At 46.8% G+C, this 21,366-nt stretch overlaps 1 protein-coding gene across 10 annotated transcripts in view; it reads right to left on the bottom strand.

Moving 5' to 3' along the window:
• LOC309382118 (chromodomain-helicase-DNA-binding protein 8-like) overlaps nucleotides 1–21,366 on the bottom strand; it is a 146,450-nt gene that overhangs the window by 117,636 nt on the left and 7,448 nt on the right. The gene's annotated exons all lie outside the window — the stretch shown is intronic.

Genomic DNA, 21,366 nt, shown 5'->3' with positions numbered 1-21,366 from the left:
AACGAACAACACACTGGCTGAGAGAAAATTTGGGGTTTTTAATCACTAATGTTAGAACTGCCGGTAAGTTGTTGGACTATTGGCAATCTTACTAGCAAAGCATCATCTCCTTTTCCTGCACCTTGCATTTGAAAATAGCAGGAACGAGAAATCTCACTCCAGTTCTAAATGCGTTAATCTAAGGCAAATTCACCCAGTTTACTTAAAACTATAAAACTAGCGTCCTTGCAGAATTCTTCAACATCTCCTTGAAGAATCTATGAAAAAAGGGGTTGAAGTAAGAGACAGAAAGTTTAAGGATTAATATCCAGTAATATTAGAGATAGGTGTTTTGATAGATAGATAGATAGATAGATAGATAGATAGATAGATAGATAGATAGATAGATAGATAGATGATGGATAGAGATAGATAGATAGATAGATAGATAGATAGATAGATAGATAGATGGATAGAGATAGATAGATAGATAGATAGATAGATAGATAGATAGATAGATAGATAGATAGATAGATAGATATAGATAGATAGATAGATAGGAGATAAATAGAAGATAAATAGCATAGATAGGAGAGAGAGACAGAGTCAGAGACAGAGAGACAGATAGCATGGATAGGAGATAGATGTTAGGTACGTAGATAGATAGATAGATAGATAGATAGATAGATAGATAGATAGATAGATAGACAGACAGACAGACAGACAGACAGACAGACAGACATATAGATGATGGATGGATAGATAGATATAAGATATAGAGCATAGATATTAGACCGACAGACAGACAGATAGATAGACACAGACAGATAAATAGGATAGATAGATGATAGATAGATATAGGTAGGTAGGTAGGTAGGTAGGTAGGCAGGTAGGCAGGCAGGCAGGCAGGCAGGCAGACAGATAGATATAGATAGGTAAGCAGGCAGGCAGGCAGGCAGGCAGGCAGGCAGGCAGATAGATATAGATATATATATATGGAACTCAACATTTGAGATGGAACCTACATGGTTGAGAAGTGTTTCAGGGATGAAATATATCCTTTTGTTTCCTTTCTAGAATTGGAATCTCGGGTTTTTATTTTTTTCCAAGTCGAGTGTCAGTTCAAAAAAGCTTTTGTGCCCAAATCGCAACTTCTTTCTTCTTTTATGTATGTGGTGGCACCCTTAACCCCAAGGATGAAACCGGCCACTGCACAGGTCCCAGGTTGCCTCCCAAGGGATGCCCATGAGAAAATCACCTACACAAGGTGGAATCCTCTGCATTTTACCTGGCTAAAAAACAGCAATAGATTTATATGTTGCTTCACAGTGCTTTAAAGCCCCTCTCTGGACAGTTTACAGAATCAGCCTATTCCCCCCCTCCCCAACAATCTGGGTCTTCGTTGAAAATAATAGCATTGGAAGGGACCTTGGAGGTCCTCTAGTCCAACCCACCCCCCTGCCCAAGTAGATAATAATAATACAATAGCAGGGTTGGTTGGGACCTTCGAGGTCTTCTAGTCCAACCCCCTGCCTAAGTAGGAAACCCTATACCGTTTCAGACAAATGGCTATCCAACATCTTCATAAAGACTTCCAGTGTTGGGGCATTCACAACTTCTGGAGGCAACTTCTGTTCCACTGATTAATTGTTCTAACCGTCAGGAAGTTTCTCCTCAGTTCTAAGTTGCTTCTCTCCTTGATTAGTTTCCACCCATTGCTTCTTGTTCTACCCTCAGGTGCCTTGGAGAATAGTTTGACTCCCTCTTCTTTGTGGCAACCCCTGAGATGTTGGAACACTGCTATCCTGTCTCCCCTAGTCCTTCTTTCTATTAAACTAGACACACCCAGTTCCTGCAACCGTTCTTCATCTGTTTTAGCCTCCAGTCCCCTAATCCTCTTTGTTGCTCTTCTCTGCACTCTTTCTAGAGTCTTCACATCTTTTCTACATCGTGGTGACCAGAACTGAATACAGCATTCCAAGTGTGGCCTTACCAAGGCAGGAGACTCTAAACCATTTCAGAAAAAATGGTTTTCCAATAGAGTTTAAATGAACTGCATGTTACCATTAAATCACGCCTGATCACAAGGGAGGGAGTTAAACGCGAGAGGTTTAGAAACGCTATTCCTCAGAATAATATACTAGTTTTTCAATTATCTTGAAGATCTTGGGAGATTCTGTTGAGAAGGGACGAGGAGGATTTAATCTGAGACCCGGGGAAGCTATTCAAAGGGCCACGACATGTGGATCCAAATACTCTCAGCAGAGAAAACAAATGGGTTCCTTAACTCACAGGTCAAAGAGTTTGAAACTGACCCTTCACTGACCAGTATGATCTAGAGCAGAGGTCCCCCACCTCTGGTTCGTGGGCCACGGTGTGCCAGAAATCGGTCCATGCCAATCAGCGAAGGCCCATCCGCGAGATGCAGGTACCACGCTCCCTCCGCTCCACACAAAAAACTCTCTCCACCATGGAAGCGGTCCTTAAGTGCCCCAAAGATGGGCGGGTGAGGGATGCCGATGTACGGGTACGAACAACCTTGGATAAGAAACTAGCCCGATCCCTCCCCTTCCCACGGGGTCCAAAGCTTGCCCTCCTGTCTCCATTTTGCTGCCCATCGTGACCCACTCCCCTGCCCCCCGGGTTATTTCTTCTGGCTGTCCTTTTGGCCAAGAGAGTTTGATTTCTCCTCGCTTCCACATTTCCCCCGATGACGCTACCTAGTTTGGCTCCTGAAACGTCTGCGAGGAAACCGCGAAGCTCCAGGTTCAGCCTCGAACGACCCGATATTCGTCTTCCGTTTCACGAACCCTGGTCCCACATCCAGGAAACCTGGGCTGGTCAGTAGCTTTTTCCGCTTATAATCACCGCAAGGGGCCGTTTTCTCTTCTATATTTCCATAATTTTCATGGAAAACGTATTGGGGGTGGGTGGGAGGGAGGCGTATCCATTCCTCCTCAACAACCCCCCACTCCTTCGCTGCCCGGCCTGGCAGTTACTCCACACTCCCACCTTCCTCTATCTCCAGCCCCCCCCCCTTCCTCTTTCCACCTGAAGCCCAAACGCCCTCCCGACATCCTCTTCCTCCTCTTTTCTTCCCTTAATCCTCATCCACTCCATGGAAGGGGAGAAGGAATCCCGTCACTCCCCTCCGGTGTCTCTTCCACCTCCCTGGCCCCTGCTACCCGCTCTCTCTCTCTCCCCTTCTTCGCCACAGAGCTGCCACCTCTCCTCCCTCCCATCCCCCAAACCTCACCTGCTGTCGTTCACATCCTTCGCCTTCACCCCAACGAAATCCGTATGCACCATTCCTTCCCCAATGCCTCCGCCCAGCTTTGCTGGGAAGGGCACCCCCCCCTCTAATTTCCCTCGCTTACCAAGCTCTCGTCATCTGCATTTTGCCCGCTCCTTCCATCCCACCCATCCCTCCCGTTCCCCTTTTCGCTTTACGTGGCTTTCTCTCTATTCCCGCCTGCCTTGCCCTCAAGGTCTCCCACCAACCCAAGAGCGGGGATCCCGGATCCTACCCTAGCCTGGTTAGCAGCAGCAGCTCCTCCTCCTCCGAGCCTCCGGGCGGGCTCCAGCACCCAGCACAAGGAGGAGGGAAGAGGAGGAGGAGGAGCTGGGGCCTGCCAGTACTCTTTCCACCCCCCCCCCCAACGCCAGCTAGCCAGACACAAGTATCTGCCAGCCAGCCAACCAACCTTCTTCCCGTGCTCCTTGCGGGGGGGGGCTTTACCCCCTCCTCTGCATTATTTCATCTCATTCCCTGCATGTCATTTTTGCCAAAACTGCTCCGGGAGGGGGAGCGAAGCGAGCAGGCGCTCCAAGGTACACACAAAAGAACAACACAAAAAAACACCCCAAACATCAAGGTCCTATATACCTACGGATATGCGAGTGTCTCATTATTGTGCAAAGAGCTCGCCTGCCCACCGCCTTCTCTCCCGCTCGGCTGCCCCAGCTTTTCCTTTATAAAACAAATAAGTAAAGAAGTGCAAATTCTCACCCCTCTGCCCTTATCTGTGCTTTCTTGATGTGCAGGGATTATTTTTCGGGGTGGAGGGTTGGAACCCCGTTAAAAGTTTAAATCAGGTCAGGCTTGATCAGTTCAACCTTGGCTTATCTGCTGGTTGAGGAAATGACTCAGGAATGACCCCGGAGTCATTTAAAAAAAAAAGGGGGGGGTTGTCACTTTGAGACAGGACAGGCCTGTTTCTTATGATCATCTTGAAAAATTGCTAGGGGTGGGGGGAAGGATTTTTTTTTTCTAAGCGAGCTCTTGTTAATTCCCCTTTTCATTACCATTTTTATTAAATTTCTTCTGCATCCCTAATGTTAAATTGAAGGAGGCTTTTAGCTGATTAAAAGCAATTCAGTCCATGTCAGTCTCTATCCATCCATCCGTTCATCCATCCACCCACCCACCTATCAGTATCTACCTACGTACCTACCGGTATCTACCCATGTATCTTTCTATACCTACCTACTTTTTCCTTTCTTTCTCTTAGTTCCATCCTTCCCCCTTTTTTCCCTTTTCTTCCCCTTCCTTCTTTCCTTTCTTCCTCCCTCCCTCCCTTTCCTTTTTTCCCTTCCTACCTACCATCTATTTATCCATCCAAACACACAATATACTCCCTCCCTCCCCTCTATCTATCTATCTATCTATCTATCTATCATCTATCTATCTATCATCTATCTATCATCTAGCTATCTATCTTCTATCTTCCATCTATCTATCTATCTATCATCTATCTATCTATCTATCTATCTATCTTCTATCTATCATCTATCTATCATCTATCTATCATCTATCATCTATCATCTATCTATCTATCTATCTATCTATCTATCTATCTATCTATCTATCTATCAATCTATCTATCTATCATCTATCTATCTATCATCTATCTATCTATCATCTACCTACCTACCTACCTACCTACCTACCTACCTACCTATATATATATGCCTACCTACCATTTTCCAGCTAATTTGTGATTAAGGTGCTATGCTGGAAATGGAAAGGCAGGAGGAGGCTGGCCCGCCTGACAGGGTTGTTGTGGTCGTAGGGGAAATCAGGAGATGGGAGTAAGGTGTACTCTGCCTTCAGTGGGACAAAATAGAAGCGGATATCAATCTAACAATTTTAAATAAAGTCAACTGTTATCTGATTTCTTCCCCTGTTCTCTCTGCTGTTTGCTCGCTCTCTATCCCGGGATGGAGAAAAAAGAGTGACCTTGGGGTCGGGAGTAACAGAAAGATGGGCCTTTCTAGGAACACAGTCTACTTGCCACTCTGACACAGGACAAGGCATGACAAGGGGTGCATGATACCCCACCCACCCACCTAGGTTCCAGTCCCCATTGGATGACTTTGAGCCAATCACTAACTCTCTCCATCCAAGTGATTGGATTGGACCATAATTTCTGAGAGGTTTGCAATGATCTGTGTCAGAATAGAATGACAGAGTTGGAAGGGACATTGGAGGTCTTCTGGTCCAACCCCCTGCTTGCGCAGGAAACCCTACACCACTTCAGACAAATGGTCATCCAACCTCTTCTTAAAAACATCCAGCGTTGAAGCATTTACAACTTCTGGAGGCAAGTTGTTCCATTGCTGAACTGTTCTAGCTGTCAGGAAATTTCTCCTTAGTTCTTAAGTTGCTTCTCTCCTTGATTAGTTTCCACTCATTGCTTCTTGTCCTACCCTCAGGGGCTTCGGAGAATAGTTTGACTCCCTCTTCTTTGTGGCAACCCCTGAGATATTGGAAGACTGCTATCATGTCTCCCCTAGTCCTTCTTTCTCTTGAGCTAAGCATACCCAGTTTCTGCAACCGTTCTTCATATGTTTTAGCCTCCAGTCCCCTAATCCTCTTCGTTGCTCTTCTCTGCACTCTTTCTAGAGTCTCCACATCTTTTCTACATCGTGGTGACCGAAACTGAATGCAGGATTCCAAGTGTGGCCTTACCAAGGCCTTATAAAGTGGTATTAACCCTTCATGTGATCTTGATTCTATCCCTCTGTTGATGCAGCCTAGAACTGTGTTGGCTTTTTTGGCAGCTGCAATTTTTCAAAAGATCTTCCTTAACAACTAAAAATATTAATCATGGACCATACGAGACAGAGTCTTCAAAACCTGGATATCAGGGCCAGGTTGATTAATTACGACCTGGAGAGCCATCACAGAGAATGGGTTCCAATCACCTATCAATGTTGGTTGCTTTTAACTGTATTGTGTCCTCCCCCCCCCCCCCCCCCCCCCCGTGGATGGATTGATTATATGAGCCACGGTGGCAAAGTGGCTAGAGCGCAGTACTGCAGGCTCCTTCTGCTGACTACCAGCTGCCTGCAATTTGAATCTCATCAGTCTCAAGGTTGATTCAGCCTTCCATCCTTCGGAAGTAGGTAAAACGAGGACCCAGATTGTTGGGGGCAAATAGGCGGACTTTGTCAAACCGCATCAGGTAAAGGTTTCCTTCGCGCATATTGTATGTGCTATTCGTTCCCGACTCTAAGGGGTGGTGCTCATCTCCGTTTCAAAGCCGAAGAGCCAGCGTTGTTCGAAGATGTCTCTGCGGTAATGGGGCCAGCATGATTAGTTATCTGCGGGATCGTATCCTGCCCCATACATCCCTTCGGCCAATTCGCTCTCACAGAGAGGGACTCCTCCGGGTGCCGTCCACTAGGCAATGCCAGCGGGCGACGCCCAGGAGTAGGGCCTTCTCTGTGATGGGCCCGACCCTCTGGAATGATCTCCCCCCGGATATCAGGACTACCACCGACCTCCGCTCCTTCCGTAAGAAGCTAAAAACCCACCTGTTCAATTTAGCCGGCCTGGCCTAATTCCCAAGTTTAGTCCCTCAATCCTGCGTTTTTAAGTTTTTTAGGGGTATGCTTTTTAGTTGCTTTTAATTTTTACTTTTCTGTACAGCTGTATTAGGTTTAATTCATTTTTAAGGGTATAGGATATTTTATCTTTTGTATTCGTTTTAATGAGACACCTGTACACCGCCCCGAGTCCCTTCGGGGAGAGGGGGCGGTCTATAAATCCTGAAAAATAAATAAATAAATGACTCAATGCCAAAGGCGCACAGAACGCGGTTACCTTCCCAACAAAGGGGGTTCCTATTTGTTATGCTTTAGCTTCCAGTCCCCTAATCATCCTGGTTGCTCTTCTCTGCACTCTTTCTAGAGTCTCAACATCTTTTTTATAGCGTGGTGACCAAAACTGGATGCAATACTCTAGATGTGGTCTTACTATGGCTTTACAGAGTGGTATTAGTATCTCACTTGAGCTTGATTGTAACCCTCTGTTAATGCAATTTAAGATTCTCCTTATTTCTAGGTTGAATCTCTCCTAGATCAATTTCCATCCATTGTTCCTAATCTGGCCTTCAGGTGCTTTGGAGAATAGCTTGATCCACCTCCTCTCTGTGGCAGCCCATGAGATATTGGACAACTGCTATCATGTCTCCCTTGGCCCTTCTCTTCACTAGACTAGCCATGACCACCAGCTCCTGCAACTGTTCTTCATGTTTTAGTCTCCGGTCCCCTAATCATCCTGGTTGCTCTTCTCTGCACTTTTGCTAGAGTCTCCACATCTTTTTTTTATAGTGCGTTGATTCACGAGAGTGAGGAGAGAGAGAGAGGAATTCTGGGCGTGCGAGTGATTGATTATATGGCGGCGCTCGACTTACAGCCCATTCAGTGACCATTCAAAGTTACAATGACACTGAAAAGAAAGTGACTGATGTGACTTTCCCATTTAACAACCGTTGCGGCATCCCTACGCTGGCGTGATCAACAGCCAGCTTTCAACATGCAAAGTCAATGGGGATTCGCTTCTGTACCTCAGTGGCGCAGTGGTTAGAATGCAGTAGCGCAGGCCACTTCTCCTGACTGCCAGCGGCCTGCAATTTGGCAGTTCAAATCCCACCAGGCTCAAGGTTGATTCAGTCTTCCATCCTTCGGAAATGGGTAAAATGAGGGGCCAGATTGTTGGGTGGGGGGGCAAGAGGCTGAATTTGTAAACCGCTTAGAGAGGGCGGTAAAGCAGTATATAAATCTAAGTGCTGTTGCTATCAGTCACTTAACAGTTGCAGTGATTTGCTTAACCCCCATGGCCAAAACGATTTCTCCAATGGGGGCACGGCTCACTGAGCAAACTGCCTTGGTTAGCGACAGAAATTTGGGGCTCCATTACAGTCGTTAAGTCGAGCAATCCATGCAGACATAAGCAGGCATACCTGCGCACAATTCTACCCGCTGTATCCACAGTCCCCTGGTTAGTTTAATCAACTTTCAGGTGAGTCAATAATAAAAAAATAACGGAGCCAAGAAAGGTGTGGGCGTGTGTCATTCAAACCTAATCTGAAGAAGGCTGGGGTGGGGAAAAAAAGGTGACCTCGAGAAATATGAGAAATATGACCTTGAAAAAGAGCAACAAAGATGATTAGGGGACTGGAGACTAAAACATATGAAGAACGGTTGCAGGAACTGGGTATGTCTAGCTTAAGAGAAAGAAGGACTAGGGGAGACATGATAGCAGCGTTCCAATATCTCAGGGGTTGCCACAAAGAAGAGGGAGTCAAACTATTCTCCAAAGCACCTGAGGGTAGAACCAGAAGCAATGGGTGGAAACTAATCAAGGAGAGAAGCAACTTAGAACTGAGGAGACATTTCCTGATGGTTAGAACAAGTAATCAGTGGAACAGTTTGCCTCCAGAAGCTGTGAATGCCCCAACACTGGAAGTATTTAAGAAGATGTTGGATAGCCATCTGTCTGAAACGGTATAGGGTTTCCTGCCTAGGCAGGGGGTTGGACTAGAAGACCTCCAAGGTCCCTTCCAACTCTACTATTGTATTGTATTGTAAATATCCTTTGGGCTACCGAGAACTGTTGACTGTATGCAGTGGAGATTTTTTTTCCCATCCCTGCTTAAAATTCTGCAGAACTGGGCAGAGTTGTCGTGCCAAGCTGCCGTGGTACATGTGAAGAGGTCACTTTTTTCTCTTTTTTTCTTTTTGCTAAAACACATCCAGCCTGCAGGAAGTACTGATGGGAAGGTGTTATGCATCCGTATACACACTAACAACAACAACAACAACAAAAACCCCACTTGGCATCTTTAGCCTTCATGAACCCAAAGCCACCGTGTTTCCCTGAAAATACAATACAATACAATAGTAGAGTTGGAAGGGACCTTGGAGGTCTTCTAGTCCAACCCCCTGCCTAGGCAGGAAACCCTATACCGTTTCAGACAAATAGCTATCCAACATCTTCTTAAAGACTTCCAGTGTTGGGGCATTCACAACTTCTGGAGGCAAGCTGTTCCACTGATTAATTGTTCTCACTGTCAGGAAATTTCTCCTCAGTTCTAAGTTGCTTCTCTCCTTGATTAGTTTCCACCCATTGCTTCTTGTTCTACCCTCAGGTGCTTTGGAGAATAGTTTGACTCCCTCTTCTTTGTGGCAACCTCTGAGATATTGGAATAATGCTATCATGTCTCCCCTAGTCCTTCTTTCTCTTAAGCTAAACATACCCAGTTCCTGCAACCGTTCTTCATATGTTTTAGTCTCCAGTCCCCTAATCATCTTTGTTGCTCTTCTCTGCACTCTTTCTAGAGTCTCCACATCTTTTTTACATCGTGGCGACCAGAACTGAATGCAGTATTCCAAGTGTGGCCTTACCAAGGCCTTGTAAAGTGGTATTAACACTTCACGTGATCTTGATTCTATCCCTCTGTTGATGCAGCCTAGAACTGTGTTGGCTTTATTGGCAGCTGCTGCACACTGCTGGCTCATATTTAAATGGTTGTCCACTAGGACTCCAAGATCCCTTTCACAGTTACTACTACTGAGTAAGGTATCACCTATACTGTACCTGTGCATTCCGTTTTTGTTGCCTAAATGTAGAACCTTACTCTTTTCACCATTGAATTTCATTTTATTAGATAGTGCCCAATGTTCAAGTTTGTCAAGATCCTTCTGTATCCTTCTCAAGGATACAGAAATAAATTGAGTCTGTCATCTGCACCTCTATAATTGCCTGATTTGGTTCTGCAACCCAATAAGACAGGCACAGAATTCAGAGGATAATCAGAACTGCTGAAAAAAATCATTGCTACCAATCTGCCTTCCATTGAGGACCTGGACACTGCAAGAGTCAAAAAGAGGGCTGCGAAAATATTTACGGACCCTTCGTATCCTGGACGTAAACGGTTTCAACTCCTACCCTCAAAACGATGCTATAGAGCACTGCGCACCAAGACAACTAGACACAAGAAGAGTTTTTTCCCCGAACGCCATCACTCTGCTAAACAAATAATTCCCTCAACACTGTCAAACCATTCAGTAAGTCTGCATTACTATTAATGTTAGTCTTCTCATCATTCCTATCACCCATCTCCTCCCATCAATGACTGCAGGACTGTATGTTGCTTGTATTCTTACAATTTATATTGATATTGTTTCCTGATTGCTTATTTTGACCCTATGATTATCATTAAGTGTTGTACCTTGTGATTTTTGATGATTGTATCTTGTCTTTTTATATACACTGAGCATAAGCACCGAAGACAAATTCCTTGTGTGTCCAATCACATTCTATACTATTCTATTCTTCTATTTTTATTCTATTCTTATTCTATTCTACTGTTATTCTATTCTTATTCTATTCTATTTCATTCTATTCTTCTATTCTTTTTCTATTCTATTTTATTCTTTTCTTCTATTCTTCTATTCTATTCTAATCCTATTCTATTCTGCTCTATTCTTATTCTTGTTCTGTTCTATTCGATTCTTCTATTCTAATTCTATTCTTATTCTATTTCATTCTATTCTTCGATTTTTATTTTATTCTATTCTTCTATTCATTTCTATTCTTCTATTCTATTCTATTCTATTCTTCTATTCTATTCTTCTATTCTATTCTAATCCTATTCTATTCTTCTATTCTGCTCTATTCTTATTCTTGTTCTGTTCTATTCTATTCTTCCATTCTAATTCTATTCTAATTCTATTCTATTTCATTCTATTCTATTTCATTCTATTCTATTTTATTCTATTCTTCTATTCTATTCTAATCTTCTATTCTATTCTATTCTATTCTATTCTTTTCTTCTATTCTATTCTACTCTATTCTATTCTTCTATTCTGCTCTATTCTTATTTTTGTTCTGTTCTATTCTATTCTAACTCTACTCTATTCTGTCTTATATTTTTCGCCACCAAAAAAGGCACCAGGTCTTATTTTCAGGGGGGGAGGGGAAGGTCATGCACTGACTCGCCTCACTTAACCACGTCACCTCCAGCCTTTTGTCGCTATCAGAGGCCTTCAAGAACTTTTTTTTGGGGGGCAAGACCAGCAAGGCTTCTCTGAAGGCCTCTGCAGTCGATAACAGAGAGATCGATCCAGAGCTCTGTCATCGGCTACAGAGGCCTTTAGGAAAGCCTTGAGGGCTGCAGCAAAAGAAATGGGCCAAGGTACAGCTGCAACTACCGTGTTTCCCCCGAAAATAAGACAGGGTCTTATTTTCTTTTGACCCCCCCCCAAAAAAATAAGCGCTTGGCCTTATTTTCGGGGAGGTCTTATTATTTTGGAGGTGCAAGAGGTGGCGAGCGTGGTCATCTCACAGCGGCTGCTGTGTTGCAATATTTTTGGGAAGGGCTTACTTTAGCGCAGGGGTGTCCAAACTTGGGAACTTTAAGACTTGTGGACATGGCTGGCTGGGGAATTCTGGGAGTTGAAGTTCACAAGTCTTAAAGTTCCCAAGTTTGTACACCCCTGCTTTAGCGCATGCTCAAAAGCTCAAAAGCCCAATTGAGCTTATTATCTGGGGAGGTCTTATATTCAGGGAAACAGGGTATCCAAAGAGAAGTACCGTATTTTTCGGAATATAAGACACACCTTTTTCCCCTCAAAAAAGAGGCTGAAAATCTGGGTGCGTCTTATACCCTGAATACAGCATTTTTGGCCTCTTGAAACCCCGCCCCCTTCACCAAAATGGCCATGCATAGCCTTTAGGAGGCTTTCAGAGTGCTCCTGGGGACCGGGGAGGGCAGAAATGAGCAAAAAACGGGCCGTTTTGTGCTCAATTTTGCCCCCACCCCCAGGAGCACTCTACAAGCCTCCTAAAAGCTATGCATGCCCTTTTCTTGACAAAAAATGGGACCGTTTTTGCGAAAAATGGGCCGTTTTTTGCTAGTTATTTGGGGGGGAACAGACCCTAGGAGCCATCTACAAGCCCCCTAAAGGCGATTCACGCCGTTAAAAAAAAAACCAGGGAGGTCTGCAGAGTGCAAACACTTTCTTTTTTTAATTTGCCTCTTCAAAACCTTGGTGCGTCTTATACTCCGAAAAATACGGTAGTAGGTCAGCTACACCACCACCCCTTCCCACCCTAGCTTAATTTCTAACTGTGCATTCTGGAGTGTGGGCGGGGTCTTAATTAGGTTTTTATTTGGGGGGGCTTATATTGGGTGCATGTGTAAAAATCAAGCTAGGGCTTACTTTCTGAGGTGGTCGTATTGTCAGAGAAACACGGTAAATTGAAGATTATTAACTCACTCTATGAAAAAAAACCTGCGTCATTCTGGGTTCCTCATATACAATTTTTGCTGCACCGCCATTGCTCTGCATCTTGGAGATGAAATTCAACGGCTGTTATATTGCGAAGAACCACAGGGCAGTGCTACCAGTATCAGTACATGATTTCTACAAATTATCTTGTTAATTGTTACTACCTTGTTTCTCCGAAAATCAGACAGGACCTTATTTTCTTTTGACCCCCCCCCCCCCAATAAGCACTTGGCCTTATTTGGGGGGGGGGGGGGATCTTATTATTTTTGACGTGCAGGAGGCCGCGAGCGTGGTCACCTCATGGCTGCTGCTGTGTTGCAATATTTTTGAGGAGGGCTTATTATAGCGCATGCGCTGAAAAGCCCTATTGGTCTTATTATCGGGGGAGATCTTATTTTTCGGGAAACAGCAGGGGTGGGTTCCTACCAGTTCTAACCTCTTCTACAGAAGAGGTTCCACAAATCTACAGTGCCGTTTAGAACCGGTTCCGGCTCCCTCCCCCCGCCCGTTCGGACATCATCAAGATGAAGAGCGAGAGGATGAATTCTGGGAGTTGAAGTCCACAAGTCTTAAAGCTGTCAAGTTTGAACACCCCTGGGGTTTTTTTTTTCTAAAGGGTTAGGGGTGCAAGGGTCTTGTAACTTGACAGCTTTAAGACTTGCGTGCTTCAAATGCCAGAGTTCCTGAGCCAACATGACTGGAGGAGGAATTCTGGGAGTTGAAGTCCACAAGTCTTAAATCTGTCAAGTTTGAACACCCCTGGGGTTTATTTTTCTAAAGGGTTAGGAGTGCAAGGGTCTTGTAACTTGACAGCTTTAAGACTTGCGTGTTTCAAATGCCAGAGTTCCTGAGCCAACATTTTTGTTCCTAAGCAAGAGCGTTGTTAACTGAGTTTCACCACACTTTACAAGTTGGCCACGCCCAACCAGACACATGGCTGGCAAGCCACTCCCACAAAATAGGCCACACCTACAGAAGAGGTTCTAAAAAAATTTGAAACCCGCCACTGGGAAACAGGGTATAAGTACCACTTTATAATGCCTTGGTAAGGCCACACTTGGAATACCGCATCCAGTTTTGCTTGCCAGGATGGAGAAAAAGATGTGGAGACTCTAGAAAGAGTGCAGAGAAGAGCAACAAAGATGATGAGGGGACTGGAGGCTAAAGCATAGGAAGAACGGTTGCAGGAACTGGGTATGTCTAGTTTAATAGAAAGAAGGACTAGGGGAGACACGATAGCAGTCTTCCAATATCTCAGGGGTTGCCCCAAAGAAGAGGGAGTCAAACTATTTTCCAAGGCACCTGAGGGTAGAACAAGAAGCAATGGGTGAAAACTAATCAAGGAGAGAAGCAACCTAGAACTGAGGAGAAATTTCTGACAGTGAGAACAATTAACCAATGGAACAACCTGCCTTTAGAAATTGCAAATGCTCCAACACTGGATGATTTTAAGAAGAGATTCGACAACCATTTGTCTGAAACAGTATAGGGCAGTAGTAACTGCTAACATTTTTGGTGCCGAGTGCCCAAAGTGTGTAGGTAACCCAAAATGCAATGCGAGCATCCCTTGTGCATGCACTCCGTGTCCCCTCGTATAGGGACGCACATCGCCTGCACATGTGCCCCGTGTCCCTCTTGCCCATTTCTGGCTTCCAGGTTGGTGCAGGAGGCTTTCCAGGCCCCAAACGACGTCTGTGGGGAGGCCCCATTCCAAAACGGGGTGCGGGTGGGGATACGCATGCAGGGGAACCCGCAAAAAGCCAATGTGAACGCACCCTGCTCATGCACCCTTACCCCCCACGCATGCGTGGCAGAGACCCAAAGACCAGCTGGCCGGCGGGAGCCACGCATGCACACGCCGTGGAGGTGGGCTGGGGCGACGGCTGACATGCCCGCAGAGAGTGACACGGGTTCTCCATCTAGGGTATAGGGCAGGGGTCGGCAAACTTAAAATACTCAAAGAGCCATTTGCACCTGTTTCCCACAGAAAAGAAAACACCGGGAGTCACAAAGGTCCTAACCGGAAGCCCCCTGTTCAATTCTAGAGATGACCGGAAGTTCAGTTCCTCCTACCATAGAGTCTCCTCCTAGCACGGCATACTTTTTCCTCTCCCTATCATAAACGAAAGCCCTATCAATGGTGGAGACTGGTGGAGTCCCTTCGGGGAGAGGGGGCAGTCTATAAATCTAATAATAAATAAATAAATAAAATAAACTGGAAAACCCTCCCCTGGCCATAGAGTCTTCTCCTGGCGCACTGTGCTTCTCTTCCTCCCCTCCCCCACTGGAAGCTCCTCTCAAAATTGTGGCGCTGACAGGAGAGGGAGCCGCAGCAGAGGGAGGAAAGAGCCACACGTGGCTCCCGAGCTGCAGTTTGCTGAAGTTGTGAATTCCCCAACACTGGAAGTCTTTAAGAAGATGTTGGATAGCCATTTGTCTGAAACGGTATAGGGCAGCGATGGCGAACCTTTTTCGGCACACGTGCCACAAGTGGGGGCAGCGCAGGGGGGTCGTGTGCAGGCATGCCACACCCATAATGCAATGCGCGACCATCCCAGTGTGCATGCGCGCAATACAGGCGAGACCCCACACATTTTTCCATGCTTTTTTTGCCCTCCCCAGGCTCCAGAGGCTTTATAGGAGCATGGGGAGGACGAAAACAGCCTCCCCTGCCCCCCCCCCGGAAGCCCTCCGGAGGCTTCAGGGACCTTCAGGAGGCTTCCCTGAAGCCTCCGGAGCAGTCAAAACGACCCTCCGAACAAACAGGAAATCCGTTCCTGAACTTCCGGTTTGCCCGTAGGGCCGGGTTTTTTTCGCTCTGGAGGCTTCAGGGAAGCTCATGAAGCCCCCGGAGCGCCTCTGGGGGCCGGGGAAGGCTCTTTTCGCCCTCCCCAGGCTCCTATAAAGCCTCTGGAGCCTGGGGAGGGTAAAAAATGGCTTTAAAAAAGGGTGAACTCCTTTTTTATCCATATAAAATCCATGCGCGCTGGCCAGGTGACAGGGCAGCGCCTCGCGTGCCCTGACAAATGGCTTCGGTTCGCCATCACTGGTATAGGGTTTCCTACCTAAGCAGGGGGTTGGACTAGAAGACCTCCAAGGTCCTTTCCAACTCGGTTATTTTATTTCTATTCTATTTCTCCCACCACCGCCATTTATAAGCTTGTGAAGAACACACTTTTCAGCCCCCAGGCCCGTGGGAAAAATGCAAAGAACACAGAGCCCATGTTGGTGTTATTGTTTTGAAATTGTTCTCTCAAATGTTCTGGCAGAGAAGGAAGATTGTGTGAGAAATCATACTTTCTTTCTCTTTGGTCACTATGCAACCAAGGAGGAAGAGACAAAAAAATAGGCCGAGGATTGCCATGTGAAGGGTAGATACAGCACACAGATTACCGAATTGGCCTTTCAACTATTTAATGCACCATATTTTTCTACAAATCATGAAAATGTCTCTTTTTTATTTTCCACTGAACGTACCTACAGGTTGTGAGGTTCTCATGGCCACACCGGTCAGCAAGGCATCAAACACAGGTAAGTCCTCGACTTACAACGGTTTCGTTTAGTGACCGTTCAAAGTTACAACCGTCCGGAGAAAAGGGATTTACGACCCGTTTTTCACACTTACGACTGCTGCAGCTTCCCCGCAGTCACATGATCGAAATGCAGACACTTGGCTAATGGACTCCTATTTACGACGGGTCCTGTGATCCCCCTTTTACGACCTTCTGACAAGCAAAGTCGACGAAGAAGCCAGATTCACTTAACAACCGTGTTATTAACCACTGCAGTGACCCACTTAACCACGGTGGCAAGAGAGGTCATAAAATGCGGGCAAAATTATTCATCTCACAAACGTCTCGCTTGGCAACAGAAATGTTGGGCTCCCTTGCGGTCGTAAGTCGAGGACTACCCGTACTCATCTTTAACCTCTAGAGCCATGAGTTCCAGTCACTTCCGCAGGTATGAAGTGGGACTGCATCACCCAGAATTCTTAGCAATTCCTGCTGGCTAGGGAATTCTGGGAACTGTAGTGTCAGCATATATGGGACTTACGCTAACTTATTCTTGCTACACTTTGTGTTCAGCTCCGATTCTTCAGCCACGTTTCCTTCTTTCTTATGGAAGGTTTGATGAAAAGACAACATTATGGACTCCTGATGACCAATTCCAGCTTTTTTCCTATAAAACCAAAAAGCTGCCAATTTGGAAAACCTACCGTGCTCCAAACAATTAATGGAATAACAAGAGTTGGAGAGGACCTTGGAGGTATTCTAATCCAACTCCCTCTTCAAGCAGGAGACCTTACACCACACAGGTGTCAAACTCAAGGCCCGCGGCCCGCAGGGTGATTAGATCTGGCCCGCGCAGCTGCCCTGGAAACAGTGAAGGACTGGCCCGCAGTGCCTCTGCCAGCAAAAATGGAGCTTGGGAGGGCTGCGTGCGGCCCTCCCGAGCTCCATTTCCGCTGGGAAACGGTTGCAGGAGGCCATTGCAGCCAAAAATGGAGCTCATGGGGGACGCAGGCAGGACTCCCAACTCCATTTTCACTGGCAGAGGGTTGCAGGAGGCCGTCGCAGCCGAAAACAGAGCTCAGGAGCCTGTTTTCGCTAGCAGAGGCCGCCAAAGACGCCCCCAACACGAGTGACGTCGAGCTCGCCATGGCCCCCAAAAGTCAAACACAACCCTGATGTGGCCCTCAATGAAATCCCAGTGGTGGGTTTCAGATTTTGCTCCCACTGGTTTGCCATGCGCGCGCCCCTTCCGTGCACGCCTCTGCCCTTCCGCTCACGTGCTTGGCTTGCGCGTGCACCTTCCGCGCAAGCGCCCGGTCCCAAAAACGTGCCCAAATAGGATGGCATAAAGCCAGGGCGGGTGCGCAAGCCCGCCCGCGATTTCCACTACCGGTCTTCGGGCGAACCGATCCGAACCGGCTGAATACTACCTCTGCCCTGTCCGATATACCATTTCATACAGATGGTTGTCCAATCTCTTCTTCAAATCCTCCCGCGATGGAACCGCCCACAACTTCAGGAGGCCAAGCCACTCTCCTGATTAACCATTCTAAATTGCCATCCAACACTGTGACTCTCACACCTGATGCCGTTTTGCTTGAAATATGTGTGTGTGTGTGTGTGTGTGTGTGTGTGTGTGTATGTATGTGTGTATATACATATAGTATTTGTACTGATAAATAAATAAAGGGAGACTAGTATAGATCTATTCCAAGCTAATTAGCTCTCATCAGCTAGCCATACCCTTACTGGGATTTGAACCATAAGGGTATGGCTAGCTGATGAGAGCTAATTAGCTTGAAATAGATCTATACTAGTCTCCCTTTTTTTATTTATCAGTACAAATACAACACAAATATAAAAAGGCAACATTAAAAATAAAAATATGGTTTTCTCCCTGCATGGTCTTCTGTGATGAGCCGAAGGACAGAAAGAGGGAGTAGTGAGCTTCCTCCCATATTTGGGCATACCAGGGGTTGTAACACACACACATATACATACATACATACATACATACATACATACATATATCCCAAGAGAGATGATGGTTTTTTTTTCCCCCCTGCACAATTTTCTCAGCCGCTTTGCTAAAAATTGCAAGGAAAAAGAGAAAGAGGACTTTAATCGCGGACACCTGGCCAAACTACACACTACCGACAATCCTGTGTCAAAAGCCCTTCCCTATAATCCGACTGAAAAACAATGCATGGAGGCTAATTCTCGGAGGGCTTAAAGGAGAGTCAGAAGCTTAGGAGGGCAGTCTCACCATTCGAAGTTAACAGCGAATGTAAGTGGTTTATTTGCAAAAGCTGATTTTTTTAAAAAAAATAACCAGTTCCCTACTGGCAAACGAAGAGAATAGCCTTTCACTTCCTGTATCAGTGATGGTGAATCTTTTGAGTAGTGAGTGCCCAAAGCAAGCAAGCACGAAACCCCAAAATGCAATGCAAGTGCCCCCTCCGCCCCCCGTGTATGCGCCTGATCCCCCTCGCCTATTTTTGGCTTCCAGGTGGGTGCAGGCGGCTTTCCAGGCCCAAAATGGGGTGCGGCGGCCAGGGTCATGGATTCCCCCCCACCTCATTTTGAGCCTGAAAGGCCTCTTGCACCAACCTAGTAAGGTTCTAGATTTAGGCAACAAAAATGGAATGCACAGGTACAGTATAGGCCAGCGATGGCGAACCTTTTTTGGCTCGCGTGCCATAAGTGGGGGGAGCGCAGGGGGGTTGTGTGCGGGCGTGCCACACCCATAATGCAATGCGCGACCCCCAGGGCGCATGCGCGCACTACAGGCACTCCCCCTCCCATTTTTACATGCTTTTTTCGCCCTCCCCAGGCTCCAGAGGCTTTATAGGAGCCTTCCTATAGAAGTCACTTCCTATTTGCTCGGAGGATCGTTTTGAATGCTCCGAAGGCTTCAGGGACTGTCCGGAGGCTTCCCTGACGCCTCCGGAGGGCTTCTGGGGGAGGGGGAGGCTGTTTTTGCCCTTCCCAAGCCTCCTATAAAGCCTCTGGAGCCTGGGGAGGGCGAAAAATGGCTTTTAAAAAGGGGGAACTCAGCTGGCCAGCGCGCATGCGCGCTGGGCAGCTGACAGGGCAGCGCCTCGCGTGCCCTGACAAATGGCTCCGCGTGCCACCTGTGGCACGCATGCCATAGGTTCGCCATCACTGGTATAGGCGATACCTTGCTCAGTAGTAGTAACTGTGAAAGGGATCTTGGAGTCCTAGTGGACAACCATTTAAATATGAGCCAGCCGTGTGCAGCAGCTGCCAAAAAAGCCAACACAGTCCTAGGCTGCATCAACAGAGGGATAGAATCAAGATCACGTGAAGTGTTAATACCACTTTATAATGCCTTGGTAAGGCCACACTTGGAATACTGCATTCAGTTCTGGTGGCCACGATGTAGAAAAGATGTGGAGACTCTAGAAAGAGTGCAGAGAAGAGCAACAAAGAGGATTAGGGGACGGGAGACTAAAACATATGAAGAACAGTTGCAGGAACTGGGTATGTTTAGCTTAAGAGAAAAAAGGACCAGGGGAGACATGATAGCAGTGTTCCAATATCTCAGGGGTTGCCCCAAAGAAGAGGGAGTCAAATCATTCTCCAAGGCACCTGAGGGTAGAACAAGAAGCAATGGGTGGAAACTAATCAAGGAGAGAAGCAACTTAGAACTGAGGAGAAACTTCCTGACAGTTAGAACAATGAATCAGTGGAACAGAAGTTGCCTCCAGAAGTTGTGAATGCCCCAACACTGGAAGTCTTTAAGAAGATGTTGGATAGCCATTTGTCTGAAACGGTATAGGGTTTCCTGCCTAGGCAGGGGGTTGGACTAGAAGACCTCCAAGGTCCCTTCCAACTCCACTATTGTATTGTATTGTATTGTATAACCTGGAAGCCAAAATGGGTCATGGAGGGCTGCGAGTAACCCCCCCCCCCAATGTCCCGGTTTGGGCCTGGAAGACCTCCTGTGCCAACCTGGAAGCCAAACTGGGGCACCAGGGTGCCGTACGGGGCCCCAAAATGCAATGTGAGTGCGCACTGCCCCCCCCCCACGCATGCCCAACAGAGACCCGAAAACAAGCTGGCTGGTAGGAGGCTCCCACGCATGCACGATGGAGCCGTGCTGGGGCGATGGCTGGCGTGCCCGCACAGCCGTCTGTGGCATGCAATGCCCTAGGTTCGCCATCACGGTCCTCTATGTGAAGGAGGTATAACATGGCTCCCAGACAACAGAAACGCCTTACGGTTTGGCCAACCGCCTCTTCAGCAGGTAGAATTGGGATCCTGGCGATTCAGATGGGACAGATCTAAAAGGTCTGTGCGCTCACAATGGGGAGGTCGGATAGGTCCAGCATCCAGCTCTTTTCAGATCACAGGACTTACAAGATCTCTCCGAGACCCTCCGAACACGAGACCCGGAGTGTGGGTAAGCCAGTCCTCCGTAACCAGCTGACATTCCTAGATTTGTCTGCCCTTCCTGCCGGGAGCTACGTGGAGGAAAAGTCTGTCTTGCCACAGGTTTTGGGTTCCCAAGGTGAAGACAGAAAAGGGCGGAGGAGGGGGAGAGATCTCCATACTTGGCAGTCCCTCCAGGAAGGAGCAAACAAAAAAGTTTGCTAGCAACCTACTTACCAGAGTTGTGTTTCCTTATTTCAATTATTGATAACAACCCGGTCCTTTTTTCCCCTAACCCTCCTTCTGTTTGCTGCTGCTCACGGTTTACTGTTAGCCTTTCTAAATACACAAGCTCTGACCAGATTTGGGAAAGAAACAGCAAAAATCCCCATTCTCCATTGGTATACTGGTGAATGCGGCCGCGCGGGTTGTCATGGGGGTACCTAGGTGCTCCCATGTCACACCCCTTTTAGGCGGCCTGCACTGGTTGCCGGTTGTTTTCCGGGTGCGATTCAAGGTATTAATTATGACCTTTAAAGCGCTCCATGGCTTAGGCCCAGGGTACCTGTGAGACCACCTACTGCCACCAGTAGCCTCCCACCGTTCAGTACGATCCCACAGAGTTGGCCTTCTCAGGGTGCCGTCGGCCAGACAGTGTCGGCTGGTGACCCCCAGGGGGAGAGCCTTCTCTGTGGGAGCGCCTTCCCTCTGGAATGAGCTGCCCCCGGAGCTTCGCATAATCCCCGACCTCTGGTCCTTCCGACGCGCCCTAAAAAGTTGGCTTTTCCAGCAAGCTGGCCTGGCCTGTTAATTTTAACTCATTGTTAAATGCATTGTCTTATAAATTTGGGTTTTTTTTGGGGGGGGGGGGGGAATATGTATTTAATTTCTTTTTAAC

This window comes from Natrix helvetica, assembly GCF_964273705.1.
Source record: "Natrix helvetica genome assembly, chromosome: Z".
Lineage (NCBI taxonomy): Eukaryota > Metazoa > Chordata > Lepidosauria > Squamata > Natricidae > Natrix > Natrix helvetica.
Note: the sequence above shows the minus strand (reverse complement) of the source record. Positions and strands in the feature narration are given on the sequence as shown.